Below are 15,376 nucleotides of genomic sequence, written 5' to 3' on the forward strand. Positions count from 1 at the left end.
TCCTCACTGATTTACTGCTCTGCAGTAGTGATGGGGGATGTTTTGCCCGTGTTACCCTCCTTGAGCTGTTCTGAGTCATTTAGTGCTGCCTGCTGAATCACCAGTATAAATTTCTTTTTTATGACTGTAACCCTAAATTTTTCCATCTAACTCTTTATTTGATTTAACTTGTTGAACCATTATTGAATTTGTACTGTGTAAACATCTATCTGTGGGACAGAAGAGAAATCAATTAGGGTAGCAACAAAAACCATACTTGAGAAGTCTTGAAGGACACTCAACTATATTTAATATCCATTGTGGGCATGGAAGCTTCTATAAGGTGACTGTTCCCTGACATTGGGAGTGTATTTACCATTAAATCATAATTGGAATACGAGATTGCATTTTATTATCCAGAACTGTTAAAATGTAAAAAAGGTTTTATTTCTACTGCAGGTCAGAAAGGTGTGAGAGTAGGTTGTACATATTTGAAAATTTGTATCTTGAAAACAGTAGATAACGAGTATATCTTAAATACTTTTTTCTGAATAATATATTGAAGCCAAACAGTACTATACTAGGTTCATCTGTATTCACAAAAGGGCTGTATGTTTACTTGAAGCTTTGAATTTGCATGGCATATATCCTACGCAGTCTTATAGAAGAAATATTTCCATTTTAGAATTCAACTTTTGTAACCTTTGGCAACATGTAGTATCAATGGCTCTTTGTTGTTTAAAAAAAGTGAAACTGTAAGCTATCCACAAGGATATGCAGGGCATTGCTATAGCAACACAGCCTCCCTTCCAGCACCAAGAGAGAAGTCATGAATAAAAGATGGGGTTCTAAAGACAACAAAATAGAAAACGTTGTTTCAACCCTTCTAATACCTGACATTTGCAGTTATTTTGTTAAATGCAAACCAAAAAAAAAAAAAAGTTGGGAAAGGGCATGCCTTTGCTGAAAGTATGCATTTATATATTGGGAAGGTCACCAAGCAGATATACACTTTTTGCATTTGCATTTATCAGCTTACAGAAGGGGAATAAAAATCAATAGCAGGAGCTGACAGCATGCAATTTCTTAAAATGTGTATATATACATAAAAGAAATAATCATCTTAAATATCTATCTGACCCGAAAAAATAGTTGATGCTTGCTGCCTGGATTAACATAATGAAAATGTAATGTTGGAAAAGCACCACCCATTTTCTGGTCTATACTTGAATTTAAAAAAAAAATTGAGATGGAAATTTTCTTTCAGAAAAGGAAAGATTCTCAGACTCAACAAATTCATATTTTCCTTTAGCTGTATAAAGATTATAATGACAGTCAAGCTCAATCTCATTTTCCTCCGTGCTGTACTCCACTTTCTGGCCCTTAGTATTTTTCGTGGAAACGCCTTAATTAATGAATTAACTGTGAGGCATAAGAACAGCAGTATGGTTTGAAAGGTTCCTTTTAAAAATGCATGTTATTTGTTACTGCATTTGAATTCAGATTAAATCCAGGGAGGACTACCGGACCATTTCCTGGCTACGATCTTGTTTACTAAAAGATTGTTTTAAAAAGTACTGTTAGTTTAGAGAAAACTGTGTTATTTGTAAAGCACTGTATTTGAAAAGGGAGGAACATGTACATATGATAATCTTGTCTCATTGACTCTTTGGAATAATTTGCTGTGTGTATCTACACTTGGACTTATTCTATTTGAAATTAAAACATCGTGATAGATGACTGTCAGTTATGCTGGCAAATTTTCACTGAGTAACTGTAAACGTCATGTAGGAAGCAATGTGAACCAGCAGTGGTGTCAAAACCCCCTTGTCTGTCAGTCTATAACTTGGCTTCAAAGCTGGGAAGCTCCCTTCCTTCAGATCGTAAGTTTTGGTTGCTCTGGGGACACATTTTGCTTGTAATTACATCTTTGTCTCCAGTGAGCTGCACAAGAATGAAAAAAGATTGTAGAACAGCATTGCTCCTCACCATCAGAAAACCCAGTTAATTGTTATTCTTTTTTTTTCTGCTCATTCTAATCCAGTCACTTTCCTGTGTACTTTGAGGTACAGCAAGCAGATGAGATCTCATCCCAGAGAATCCTCAGAAATACGTTGAGCAATTTTATAGCCTTAAATGTGGTGTGAATTGTCCTTGGGTTTGCAAAAAAAGAAATAATATTTTTTGGGGGAGGGGGGCTTGTTACTTTGCTGCGGTAAGTCCCCTTTTGAATTTGTGCTGCTGCAGGGCGGCTGGTCATTGCCTTTGCTCACGATCCTCTTTATTCTGCCTGGCAGTTCTGCAGTGCGCCACACACACTGGCACCTTCCCTTGGGAAGACTCATGGCTCTTTCACAGCCCTGGACACAGGAGGGCTGAGGCTGTTCTTGAAGACTCACAGCTTAGTGGTGATGAGCAATGGTGTTAAGCTTTTCAGGTGAAGTTTTGAGAGGCAGGGTTCTCCTTACTGGCTTCAGTTGTTACATTAGTCATCAAAGCAATGAGCGGTGCTTAGATCATGCATTAGTCAACTGCCACTACACAGCCCGCTTCCCTACAACAGATGCCTTGTCTGAAATCTCATTGACTTTTGTTTCCTGCTGTTTTGACATTTCCTGACCCTGGTCACTGATTGGAGTTTTAGTTCATTTATCAGTGTCCACAGGAAACAGATAACACGAGCAGAATTCAGTTCTCTGTCTCCCTGCAGAATTCTGGTTTGGTGCAAGAGATCTGCTGTAAGGCAATCTGGAACAGAAAAAGCATGCATCTGTATTTAATAATTTTGGAAAAATCCAGCCAATAAATTTGTTTCTGTTTTGACATCGCAGGATATTTCCTGTTATCATAAAACTTCTAAAAGATGTGTTTTTCCAAAGAAATATCTCACTGTCGTCTATCACAGTTAGCCTTCACTTAGGCTATTGAAGTTTTTCTAAATGAAGAGAGCTACCTCCCATCCAGCTCTGTTCAGCAATATTGTTATGTGACAGTATTACCCTGCAAGATGAGGGGAAGAGGAAAGGCAAAATATCACTGACAGGGTTGGGGGGGGGGAAATTAAATTCTGCAATTGTTAGCACAATATTATTCTGATCAGCAAAATTGTAGAGTACCACTGCCATAACATGTTCCTATGTCAGTTGTTATGGGTATTTTAATACCCTTGGTAGTGTAATTTCATAATGATTCTTTTTTCCAGTCCCTCAGGTGACAAGCATGCTCAGGCAAAGAGCAACCATTTCATGTTGTCTTGGCCACTTTGAGCAAAGTAGTATTTAACTGTAGTTATTTAACCCCACTGTGCCATGTTAGAAGAACTCTTTGGTTTCTGGACAGCAACTTTAAGTTCCCCCCAAAGATACTTCCTTGCTATAAATGTCAAAATTAGCCCATTTTGACTATGCTGTCAAGATTTAGGTTTCAGGCAGATGTCTGTCTAACACACATCCAAAATGATCTGTTAATTTGTTTTTTTCTGTGGCGATAATGAGAATGTTTTTGTGCTGATCTGTTGTTCCATTATAACTGCAACTAAAGTTGCCCATGCCTTTTTTATGACTTGTTATAAAGGAGATATATCTTTTTCACTTGCTATCTCCTTCCTTCTGTCCTGCCAACTCAAGGTCACTTTACCATTAGAATGGCCACTGCTCTGGTCCCGCTGTCGGTGTACCTGAACACTAGGAAAAGACAAAACAAACTACCTGTAGGCATTGAGGTGGTCTGACTGATCCTCTAGATTGCTCTTGCAACTCTCTTTGTGGGAGGAATGGTTAATATTCATCAAACCACTCTTCGCTGCTACTGAGCAAGCTGGTTTTGTATGTTCCAGTAGAGCTCCTTAGCCCCTGGATCCCTCTCCTGTTTTTCAGTAGCCTGCTATTGAAGGCCCTTATAGGATGCTCTACAATTTACCTTTGTCTTATTCCTCATGCTCTCTCATTTAGCACTGAGCCGCCTCTTCACGCAGTGCATGGAGAAGCCGCCTCCTGCCCTGGGTAGCAGAGTTGTGTGTGCCCTGGCATCCATGACCAGGACAACTTTCTTCCTGCCTCCAGCTGGACTTCCAGGTACACCATTGTTTTATTAGCCGGTTGGATGCGATAAGCACATAGCCATCCAAATCTGCTTGCATACAGGTAATAATACGCTAAAGAAATCAAAGATTTTGTCATAAAAGTTTTATTAGTGTCTCGGAAATTGTGTTGCCATATTCCATGGGTAGCTTCTGCTTTCAAGGCCTAATAATTTTCATTTTAAACATGAAACACAAAATAAATCTAGAATTAAAGTCTCTGTAGGAAGCATGATGTGCTTTTTTTTTTTTTTTCCTTTATGGTGCCAGACTGCATCTGGACAGAGGATGGTCACTGTTTCTTCGTCATGGCACGTGGCTCTACTTGAAGACTCCCTGCACAGAGAACATGCTGTTGTAAGTAGCAGAGTAGCCAAAAATACTGCAACTCAAATTTGCAAATAGCCCACATTTGATGTTCAGGCTAGGTGGAAAGATGAGGTATAACATGCAATGTGGCAAATATGTACAGATGCATATTGCAAAGGTAAATGTGGTGGGATTGTTTTCTTCTGTGTCAGGAGGACAGTTCTTTACCCAAAGCATTCCAGAATATCTGCAAAAAAGCATCCTGTCAACATGAAAATGAAACTGTTTTGACAACTTAACATGGGCTCTAAAAAGAAACACTGTGATTGTTTAATCAATTAGTAAAGCACTTTACTGTTTTATAAATAAAAGGTAATAAAGGCCGTACAGTGCATAGCATTGCCTTAACTCCTAATGGCAAGGAGATTACGGTCTAAACAGGCTGGATAAATGTGCAGGGAAGGCTGAAGAGAGAACCTGCTTGCCCACAAAAACCCATCGAGAAGGGAATCAGTGGCAAGCTAACACTTAAACCAAAAAATAGGCATAGAAAAGGAAGACATCTATTCAAGAAGAGTATCCACACATCCCTCAAATGTCTAGCAACCAATATTGTTATGGCTTTTACTGTTTAGGATTCAGTTATAACTTTGATATTTAGGAAGGTTACAATTCTATTAACAAATTAATGGGCCAGTTATTCTATTTTTATGGATGCATTGGATGGCTCAATTTAATAGTAAATGACAAGTAATTCCCAGCAGAATTCACTGTCATTTTTGTTATTCAATAAAATATTTCTGAAGAAGAAATCCCTTGTTTACAGTAATTTCATTTTAGTCTTTCACTTTCAGGAATTTAATTTATTCCTTTGGAAAAATTATTAAAACCTATATAAACTGGCAGCTGTACTATTCTGTTAATTTCAGGGGGGAAAAGACCAAAAGGTACATTTTAATGTGTTTCTTGATCCAGGGATTTTTTTTTCTCCTTTTCGGCCAAGAGGAACATTTTTGCCTAAATGTGGGCAAATCCAGAGTTTCTCAAGCTCGTGTACTTCTGGGATACAGGACTTGTCACAAGCTAAGGCAGACTTTTTTTCAAGAACATGTTGGTAAAAGCATTGGCAGAGTATGACACAGAAGGCTTAATGAATTCCTTGCTAGCCCTCTGTTAGAAAAACCTCCTCTCCTTACCGATAGGTTTTAATATGTGGAGATTAAACATATCTAAAATGCAGAAAATGCAGCAAATACTTGTTAGCTTCTGTGAGTAGAGATATATTCAGCAACAAAAACTTTCATTCTAATGTTTTATAGCCAGACAAGTCTCTTCAGAGCTTCTGAGCTACACATCCTGTTGATTAAACTCTGAGTTAATTACATGCAAGAGTACTGGGGCAGAGTGTTGTCCTTGAAAACCTCACGAGGCTGGCAAGAAAAGATGTGCAGGCGATTGTCTGATACCTGGAGAACTTATCTGGCTTCTGTCTCAACTGAAACCTGTGCCTGTGCCAAGCACTCTGAGGATTCTGTTTTCAAGCGTTACACTGATATTAACATGGCTTAATATTCATCAGAGGACTTCTTTTTATAACTCTTTCCATGAACTCCATGAAATCACAAATAAAGTTCAGTGGTGAAATTGTAAAACAGGGTTTGCAAGATAAATAATATTTCCACTCTTCCTTCCTGGCCCCGTGTTTCCCTGGTTGTTGTGTATGGGAAGTGCCTCTGTTAGGGATGAATGGTCCAGCACGGCAGAGATGGGAGGAGGAGGTAAGAAGTATCACTTGGAGAAAAAAGACACCTGGTTTTATTTTCTTTTTTAGCAACATGCTGTTGAACAACAAAAAAGCAAAACCAGAGAAGAAAACAGCTGGCACAGTAAGATCTCTGCTGTTTTTTCTGAACTGCAAACAGGCGTAAAGATCCGTAAGCCAATAAGTTTTCTATTCATATTATTTTTAGACCACAGTGTGACAAGACTGTGCTTGGATGTAACGGACACTGAGGTACCAGGGAAAAAGGCATTTTATGCCCTGAGTACCCTCTTATGAAAGCAATGGGTGTAAACTAGCTGAGGTTGGTTTAGACAGAGGCAATGTCCCAGGCAGCATCGCTATTTGAATGCAAAGAAGTAAATCAAGAGGGGATAGAAAAAGGAGGGAAGTCAAGCAGATGAATAAAAAAATACACATAGAAATGGAGGAAGACTAATAAGAATCTAAAAATGGCAGTAAAAAATCAGCAGGGCAAGGTATAGAGGGAAGGAGAAAATGTACTAATTTTAAAAAGGGCAGAGGAAAAGAGTTTTGTTTTTTTTAAAATTAAAAGTTTGTTACAAAAATATATTTACGTGTAGTTGAAATTAAATTATTTTCAATGTTGTGTGTGCGTAGATTTGTGGATGCTTGCCTGTACCTTAGACTGTCTAAATTTGATTTCTCTAGAGTTCTTGCATGAGATGGTTGTGTGCAATATTTTATTATATTTTAAGTGTATTTGAAAGAAAAATATTGCTTTTCCAGCGTGAAGTGCATAGAAGGGGGCTTTGGTTGCAATCCATGTAATTACAGGATGGAAAATTCCTCTTGGCAGTGGCGCTGCCATTCTTCAGTTCCTATCATTTAAATTTCAGGTGGTCTTGGAAATTGTTGCTAGTTTCATACTCACTTAAGAAAGTAAGAGCCCCAAACATAGTCTTTAGTCACCTTTATTCATCCTTGAATTCTGTTCAAAATTTGCTTCACAGCACAGTTTTTTTAGACCACTCAATACACGTTCATGTATATGAACCTCTCCTCCTACCCGCTGTTTCTCGCTGTGCCGGGGTGGCCTTAGTGAATTTATCTCTGGGTAAAATGAACAAGGCTTGTCTTCATTCTGTTCTTATTTTGGGGGAGCTCACTGAGCTGGGGGAAAAAATGGTTGCGGGTGAAAAAAGGGGTAGAGAAAAAATTATAAAGTGCTATCCATGTCCCTGAACCAATTTAATTGTGATCCGGGTGATCTGATGACTGTCTCTGCTGGGCTGAGTCATTTGCTGACATTGACTCTTGCTGCAGCAACTCTCAGTAATTTGAAATGTCAAAAAATACAAGTCAGTATTTATATAAAATTGAGATTTTTACACTTTTGACCCTCTTTCACTTTTTAAAAAAAACACACTGCATTGAAACACATCTTGTTAAAATACTAATTTTGAATCTGTTTTTGTCTGTAGCCTTTGTTTTGCTCCAAATCCAAAGTGTCTTTTGTCGTGCTCATGCATAGGGCAGTGTTTTCAAATAACTCGAGGTCTGCCACACTCATTGGTAAAGCACGAACAGAGAAGATTGATGCTGTTTAGCACTTTATATAGATAAAAATTTGTTATGATCAACCGAAAATAAGCTTCAATTGAGTATCATTATGGCCAGTACAATGTGGCAATTACTGTCACACAGAAGAAACATTTGTTCACTAATTCATTTTTTGGGGTATTTTTCCTTTTGATATACTTAAAAATGAGAATGCAAAGGTATTTCTGACAAAAAAGTACTGAATTTTCCACTCTATGTGCAAATAATAAGAACAAGTTGCTGACAGATTGAAATAATTTCTGTGAGGTCGCTCATTTTGATAGCCACAGGTATCAAAATTGGTTTAGTACGAATTTCTTCTAAGCTCTTAACTGGAAAACTGCATTTATCTCTTTTTTTTTTTTTTTTTTCCTTTTCATCTTTAGTGGTACAAATAGCAATGCTTTTTTTTTCATTTCAATAATCTGGAAGACAGAGATTGCTGAAATGATAACAAGGATCTCTTTTGCTTGCAAGATTCTGTATCTTCACGTTTAATGATAAAATGCAATGTTTAATCTTTAGCCCAGGTGAAAAGTTCTGCTATTTCATTAAAAAGGCAGGATTAGTCATATTCTCAAAATAAATAAATGCTGTTTTAGCAGCAACAAAAAGGCTAGCATCATAGATTAAGACAATCATAGTGTAATATTTCACAAATAATCCCAGACTCCATATGTTTTGTTCCACTTTCTTATTTAAAGGCAGTGATTTAAATAAGATTTTGATGTTAACCATGTGCCATACAGTGCATATATGCATCAGTGGTTACGAGTCTTAAGGCTGTTATTTTAATCCAGCAACAGATTATTAGAAATTCATAATGAAAATAAAATCCATTTTATCCTTGCAATTCTTTTCTAAAATCATAATGAAGATCTGCCCTGCAATACTAAACACAGCCTTCTCAAATTCAGTATCACCAAAGGTAGAAAACCCACAACTTCTTGCCCATCTCCCTGCCATAATATAATTTACAAGAAAGTACATACAAATGAAGAACTTTTCTCAAAAGAAATTAAGAGAAGCAGCCCAAAGGGAAACATCCTTGTAGGATACTGTTTAAAGCTACCAGAGACATCTTCTGGTGTGGAACTTCTCTCCAAATGAGAAAACAGAAAACCCTGGCAAGGCAATGCAAAACTGTTATGAAACTGGCCAAAAATGTTGTTGAGCCTTGACTTGCTAAAAGCATTAGCACAAGTAATAACAGCATTTAAAATGCATAAGTAAAAAACCTGACCCTGTAGTTCTGATAGAGTGTAAAAGAAGCATTCAAGAAATACAAGATTTTAGCAAAAAACCCACCTAACCCTAAATTAATTATTTCTATTGTTTTTTACTGGGAAAGAGCAAAAAAAGTTGAGTTTTTTTCATCATGGAGCCCTTCTGTATGGAGACCAAACTAAGGACCTCTGAGTTAGCTGTCATTAAAAAGGTTTAGGACAAATTGATATATGTATAGTAGCAAACCAACAGAAATAAATTGTGTTCATCTAAGAACTCTAGCAGAAATCAAACCTAAAGTGCTGAACTACTCCCTGTAATGGGTAACTCTGACTTACATCAGCCCATACCTGAGGAGCAGAAAGTGATAGTTGTGAAGCCAGGCTTTTTAAAGAACCTGTAGGGTGTGAGACTGAAGTTCATTAGTGAGTCTGGGGAGCAAGCAAATTATCTGAAATTATAAAAAAGACCAGAATTAGTACGCTACAGTGTTTTAATGTGTTGTAATGGCAAAGAATTGGCACAACTTGGATATTTAATGTGTCTCACCAAAGGTAGCGAAAATTACGTGATATGGGATGTGGAATAAGTTTATTCCTGAATCAGCAATAGGTTAAACAACAAAAAAAAAAAAGGTGGGGGGTGGGGTGGGGAGGGGAAGGAATAGATAATCTTTTTCCACAGGATTCAGTAGAGGAATGAATGGAGCTGTCTGCTATTCAACATATTCTTAACTGATCTAGAAAAGGGAATGAATGAAGAGTTTTTAGCTGATATGAAATTACTCAAGATGGCCAAAGCTTAACGTAAAGAGTTGTGGAAGGATTTTACTGTGTTGAATGATTGCGTGAGAAAAGGCCAAATTAATGCAAAGTAATCCTCCTGAGGATAAAACAGTTTTAATAATGAAGCTCTCAGTGGTGGGCTCTAAATTAGCATAGAAGATCTTGAAGCTCTTCTGATTAATTCCTTAAAAACATCAGCCCAATTCTCAGCAGCCATCAGAAGACAAACAGAGTATTAGGAAATATTGGGAAAAGAATAATAAAAAAAAAGAAACAGAAAGCTTGATTATGCACATATTGATGAGATAGGCACATAATGAATGATTTGTGGAAGTTTGTGGAAGGATATAGAACCTAGAAAGGGCAAGGAGAACAGCAGAGGGGAAGATTAGAGGTATGGAACAGCTTCTGTGTAAGAGATATAACTGTACCTGTACTCTTCAGCTTGGCAAAGAGACAACGAAAGGCGGGTGTGATAGAGGAATATAGAATTATGAATGACATGAAGAAACTGAATAGGGAATGATTACTCACTGCAGGGTACCCAGGGAAACTATTAGGCAGCAGGTTTAAAACAAACAAAAGAAAGCCCGTTCCTGCATAACAATATTATATTTTAAGATTCATTTTCATGGGATGCCAAAATTACAAAAAAGTTCAAAAAGTGATTAAGCAATTTATAAAGGAAAGACCATGAAGAGCTATTAAACATGAGATGGATGATTTTAAACAGGAGTACCTAGCAGCTACTCTCTTTCATATGTTCTTTTTTCTAACCATCAGCTGCTGGCCACTGGCTGAGAAAAATCTTTTAGTTTGATCTAGCATGTCTGTTTTTATGGAAAACAGCACAGAAAATATGGCTTATTCAATACTAAATATGTAAGCTCTGATTCTGCTATCCTTTCTACTGGCCTATTTTCAGTATAAAAGCTAACCAGGTTTCATAAGGGTTGCATGATCAAATGTCATATAACTGAGCACTTCAGAATTGTTAATCTTTCAATAATAATCCAATGAAAACCTTCCGTCAAATTATTATTTTTAGACATTTATCATATATCTAATAGCATACAAATATTTACGATATAGCTAAGAATAAGGAATAAAATAGAATATACAGCCTGAGACTCAAAGCAGTAAGTATAGTGTGGGTTAAGGACAAATGAGAGATATGTGTCTCCCCAGTCTAGCAAGGGATGCTAATTCTGTTTTGCTACAGTCTTGCTTTAGTGAAGCAAAAATAAGGAAGGAAGGAATGGTTCAGTATTTTCAACATCTTTGTGTTTATAAAATAGTACCAGTAGAACAGTAGTCCAGGTGTTCATCGTCCTTTATTGCAGTATGAATGCCGAGACTTCCATTCATTTCAAGGGCTGCCCCCACTAACTATGTGGTTTCTGTGGGAACAGAAAACAGCTTGGTCACAGAATGTGGGTGTCTTCAGGGACCTGCAAAGCTGATATGACAATGATGCTTTCTGTCTCAAGGCTCAACGTGAACAAAAATGCAACTCTGGTATCGGCACGTGGAAGGTCTGCAAAATGTTAGCAGGGTTTTCCTCCCCCCTTTTCTGAGGTGAGAAAATGAGATTCTCCTGGCTGCAAAGCTGAGCAAGTTATAGTTTAAATTTGCTCTGCTAAGTGAAAGCATTGTGCAAAAAAAGCCCTAAATATTTGAGGCAGAATCAAACCCTCAGAGTTTGTGAAATGTGAGTAATGACAGAAAATGGAAAGGCTGGCTGTTAATGTTGCCATCAGCAACTGAAACGCTGAGATGAACTGTCAAGAATCAAGTGTTCTCCTATTTATTTAAAATTTATAGACAGGTACTATTGTATTACCTGGAATATTCACTTCTCAAAGCCGAAGAATGAAAAAACCTGTTTGAACGGGCACCCTGCTACTCAGGTGGCTTCCTAATGGGGCTGGGACTTGTGCTGCCGTTTGTTTCCAGCACAAGAGCTCTGGCCATGCTACACCGGGCACTAGCCCCGTGAAAGGATGCGCGTGCCACACTGGGCTCGGAGAGGCGCCCAGCTGGGCTCCAGCTGTAGGGCTAGCATGGCTGGTGCGGCAGGTTGGGCCAGCTGGAGATGCCGTGTGGAGGTGCATTTATTCAGTGTTGGACATACTGCACGATGCGATGGGCTGAACGGTCCTGTTGGGTGCAGTGTAAGAAGAAGCGCTGTCTTGGGCACCGTATCGACATCCCGACCTTCGGGACTTGGACACTCTCTAAGAAGCCTTTCACTTTGTCCCTGAGCAGGGCTTGGGTGTCGTTGCATGTGCTTCAGCATCCACGTGTAGGTGCTTTGAGGAATTTGTGTCAAAAATTGAGATGCAAATTGAATGCAGGTATCCATGAGGATTAGATTTCCAAACTACCATCTTGATCTTTTGCATTTAAGTTCTCATCTGCTCTGGTATGCTTGATGCATCGTGGTCACTGCCAATTGCTTTCTGATTACATTTGATGTATGTTTGCAGCTGGTGGAACCAAGTAGCTATTTGCAGAAACGTTCTGAACTCACTTCTTGAACTCCTGGAATGACAGTTCGATGAAACCAGAATAGAAATGGGATTTGCATTTATGCCGAAGTAGGAACACTCAAAATGGAAAATTCCTAGCGTGTGGTCTGGATCAGCCAGTATCAATGTCGATTCGCTTTCTATGAGCTAGTGGAGAGACAGTGTTGGGTGAAAAAAGCAGGATTCAGCTCCTGCTGTTATTCTGCAGTTTTGAATAAAACATCCGAGACTCCACAGGCTTTGTTTCTTCATGCTGTTAAAACGCAGGTAGTAAACCTTGGCCATATTTGTAAATGATTTTGTATTTAATGTTGATGATATAATTTGGAAATTATTTTAACAAAGAAAATGAATATGAATATGATGTTCAGGACAAAAAGTTTCCTCAAAAAATTTTGAGCATGGTGTAAAAGAAACCTATAATCTTGGTGACCATTATCTCTAAAATTTTGCTTTGGACACCAAAACTGAAGCTGGTATTTGGCTTGTACACAGTCATACAAACGCTGGCCCACTGATATGAAACTGATATAAATAAGGTATGAATAATGGTTCCTCTCCTCCTAAGATATATAATACTGATAAAATTGCTGTCAATTCTTTTAACAATATGCAGATTACAATCCCTGAAAATATCTGATCACTTTCTCTTAGCCATACAGTTTCTGCTGTCAAAGTTAAGATTGTCAAACAGGCAGAGTTGATAGACTTTTCTTTGGTAGTATCCATCCAAAACTAATGCTTTGGACAACACATCTGTTCCTTGTGTTTATCTGTAAAACTTAGTTCAGCAATTTAGTATATAATACAGAATCTAGTGCTGTTGTACTGCTTGCATGCAGTTATACTAGTGATAACTAATAACTGGGTGGAGGATGGGGGGAGCAGGCATATTTCTGTTCATTTTCTAGAATAAAAATGATGGCGATAAAGTGCAAAATATTCTTCATGTTAATGCTAATTATTGCATTTTTTTGTCCCAAAGTTTTTCATGTATGGACCACATTTTAAGATGCATTATCCTCTGTAAATTACATGACATTTCTATGGGGAGGTAGAGCAGTAAGAGTGTTGGAGAATGTGACAGGGCATGGTGCATATTTTTTTTTTTTTATATCCCCCAGTGCTAGCTGGCAAGGTCACTCTCTGAATGGCTTGTCTGCTTATAACCTTTTGTGTTGTACAAATAAGAGCTTTTCTGATGCAGTTCTCAGAAATTATTAAAAACTTCAATTAAATATTCTAAATTTGAACACAGATTTTGTAGCTTTCCTTTTGCATTAGCATTTTGGGTAGTCCCCAGATTTGTTTCTTGATTTGAAAACGTGCTTTCTGCTATATCCTCTGTCTGGTCGCATGTGGTAATATTATGTTTTCCTGAAGCTGTTGTTGTTTGTGATGAACAGGAACTACTGGAATAATCTGTAACGACGCTAATTCACATTCACTTGTAGTGCTGCTGCCTAGATACATAGTAATTGTTCCAGGAGCCTCCATTCTGATAAGGACAAATATTCATGATGAAGACATCACTGATTTTTAACTCATTTGTTCTTTAAGCTCAGAACACTGTTTGTTCCTAATGAAGAGAAGCAAAAGGGTAGGTGTATGATAGAGGTTTTGAGGGTGTATGTATATGACTTTGGTAATCCTAATGTACTCTGACATGTTGGGTGAATACAGATGATGTATATTGTTTATAAATTTAGTCTTGTTATGTCACAATGTATTTAAAGTATGAATGTCTTGGATATTTCAATGTTAATGTCTTCCCTATTTTGCAGCCCTCTCCGTCCATCACTAGCATTAAGGCACTGTTGTATAAGAAGGAGGAATTTTCCCTGAAGATGAAATGAGGAGCATTCCTCAGTCAGCTCTTGGTTTTGTGTGGTAGTAGTGCACGATGTTAAGACGCACAGAACTACACCAGGCTGGGCACCTGTAGGCTGTCATTAAGTTTAAAATTACTTAGTTGCAACCCACTCTGCTGTGTTTTCACCCTTTAAAAACCCAAAGATAACTTATTTATTTATTCCAGAGTGGTTTAGTGTATGGCATTGAAATAGTTTTAATTTTTAAAAAAATATATAGAAGAAACTAATCATTTAGGGTGTTTTGCTTGCTTGCACGTATGGGCACGCTAACTATGCAGTTGTCTGTAGCCGAGTGTTTTTGCAATAGTTTTTGAGATCAGATTCAGAAACATTATTCTTGAGTGTTCACTTGAAGTTGGGATATCTGATAGAAGGCAGTGGTAGAAAGAGATATAGGTAGAAAAAAGCTTGTAGAAAAAGCTATTGAGACAATATCAGCAACTTTGAAGTGACCATTTTTAACCACGAAGGTGAGGTGGTGGAATCAATATTGCCTGGCATTTAAAAATCAAAATAGCTTACCTTGCTTAAAGTCTCTGAGTGCATAAAATAATCGACCCCATTTGTGTCATAACATTCTGTTGGGCTCTGACTTAATGCGGAGTTTTCTTCAGCTGCGGAGCTGCAGGCTTTGCTTTCAGAGCACTCCCCTCTGAGTTTTATCTCCAGCACTGCTGCTCAGCTCTGAGTGGCCATGGTGTTCATGAGACTGACAACCAGCAAATCTCAGAAAGTGAGAGGACTGCCTTGGCGTATTCATAATACCATATTTTGTTTATTTTACTGTATTGGAGTTTGATAAGCTGGGTATTTGTTTGGCTTTTGCTCTTCACGAGCAATTTGACATATGTTTTATCTCGTTTAACTTCCCAGCTTCAATCTTCTTGCTTTAGCTGGCAACTGTTAATTTGAACCAAACTGAGAAAATGCTGGAGAGCTTATTTTGTAATGGTAGTTTGCTAATCTGACTTCTTTGTCCATAGAGAAGCCAGGGAATTGGCTCTCAGAATAGCTTCTCTTTGTTCTATCTATAGTACCCTTAAAGGCCTTTTAAAAATGGTGATTGGGAATTATCATATATAAAGTACAGAGAATCTATATGGGAGAAGGGAATGTAAGAGAAAATAAATTTACATTCCAGAAAAATTGTATTCCAGAACAGAGTGGGAAACCAAGAAAAACTGGTTTTCTTTTCATCTTCTAAGACAGAATTTTATGATCTTTTACATGGCTTTGCTCCTAGGGGAATG

General features: G+C 37.8%; 1 long non-coding RNA gene across 5 annotated transcripts in view; it reads right to left on the bottom strand.

The window, feature by feature from the left end:
* Positions 1-4,274: 4,274 nt before the first annotated feature.
* LOC121091328 overlaps positions 4,275-15,376 on the bottom strand; it is a 37,501-nt gene continuing 26,399 nt past the window's right edge. For 2 of the 5 annotated variants that reach the window (XR_005828901.1, XR_005828899.1), the window contains 2 exons: positions 11,023-11,121; positions 4,275-4,613 (listed from right to left, as the gene is read on the bottom strand). This is a non-coding gene — a long non-coding RNA (uncharacterized LOC121091328). Of the gene's footprint in view, positions 4,614-9,286; positions 9,388-11,022; positions 11,122-15,376 lie in introns of all 5 variants that reach the window. The other 3 variants (XR_005828903.1, XR_005828900.1, XR_005828902.1) reach the window with 3 other exon arrangements.

Source organism: Falco naumanni, chromosome 7, assembly GCF_017639655.2.
Source record: "Falco naumanni isolate bFalNau1 chromosome 7, bFalNau1.pat, whole genome shotgun sequence".
NCBI classification, from domain to species: domain Eukaryota; kingdom Metazoa; phylum Chordata; class Aves; order Falconiformes; family Falconidae; genus Falco; species Falco naumanni.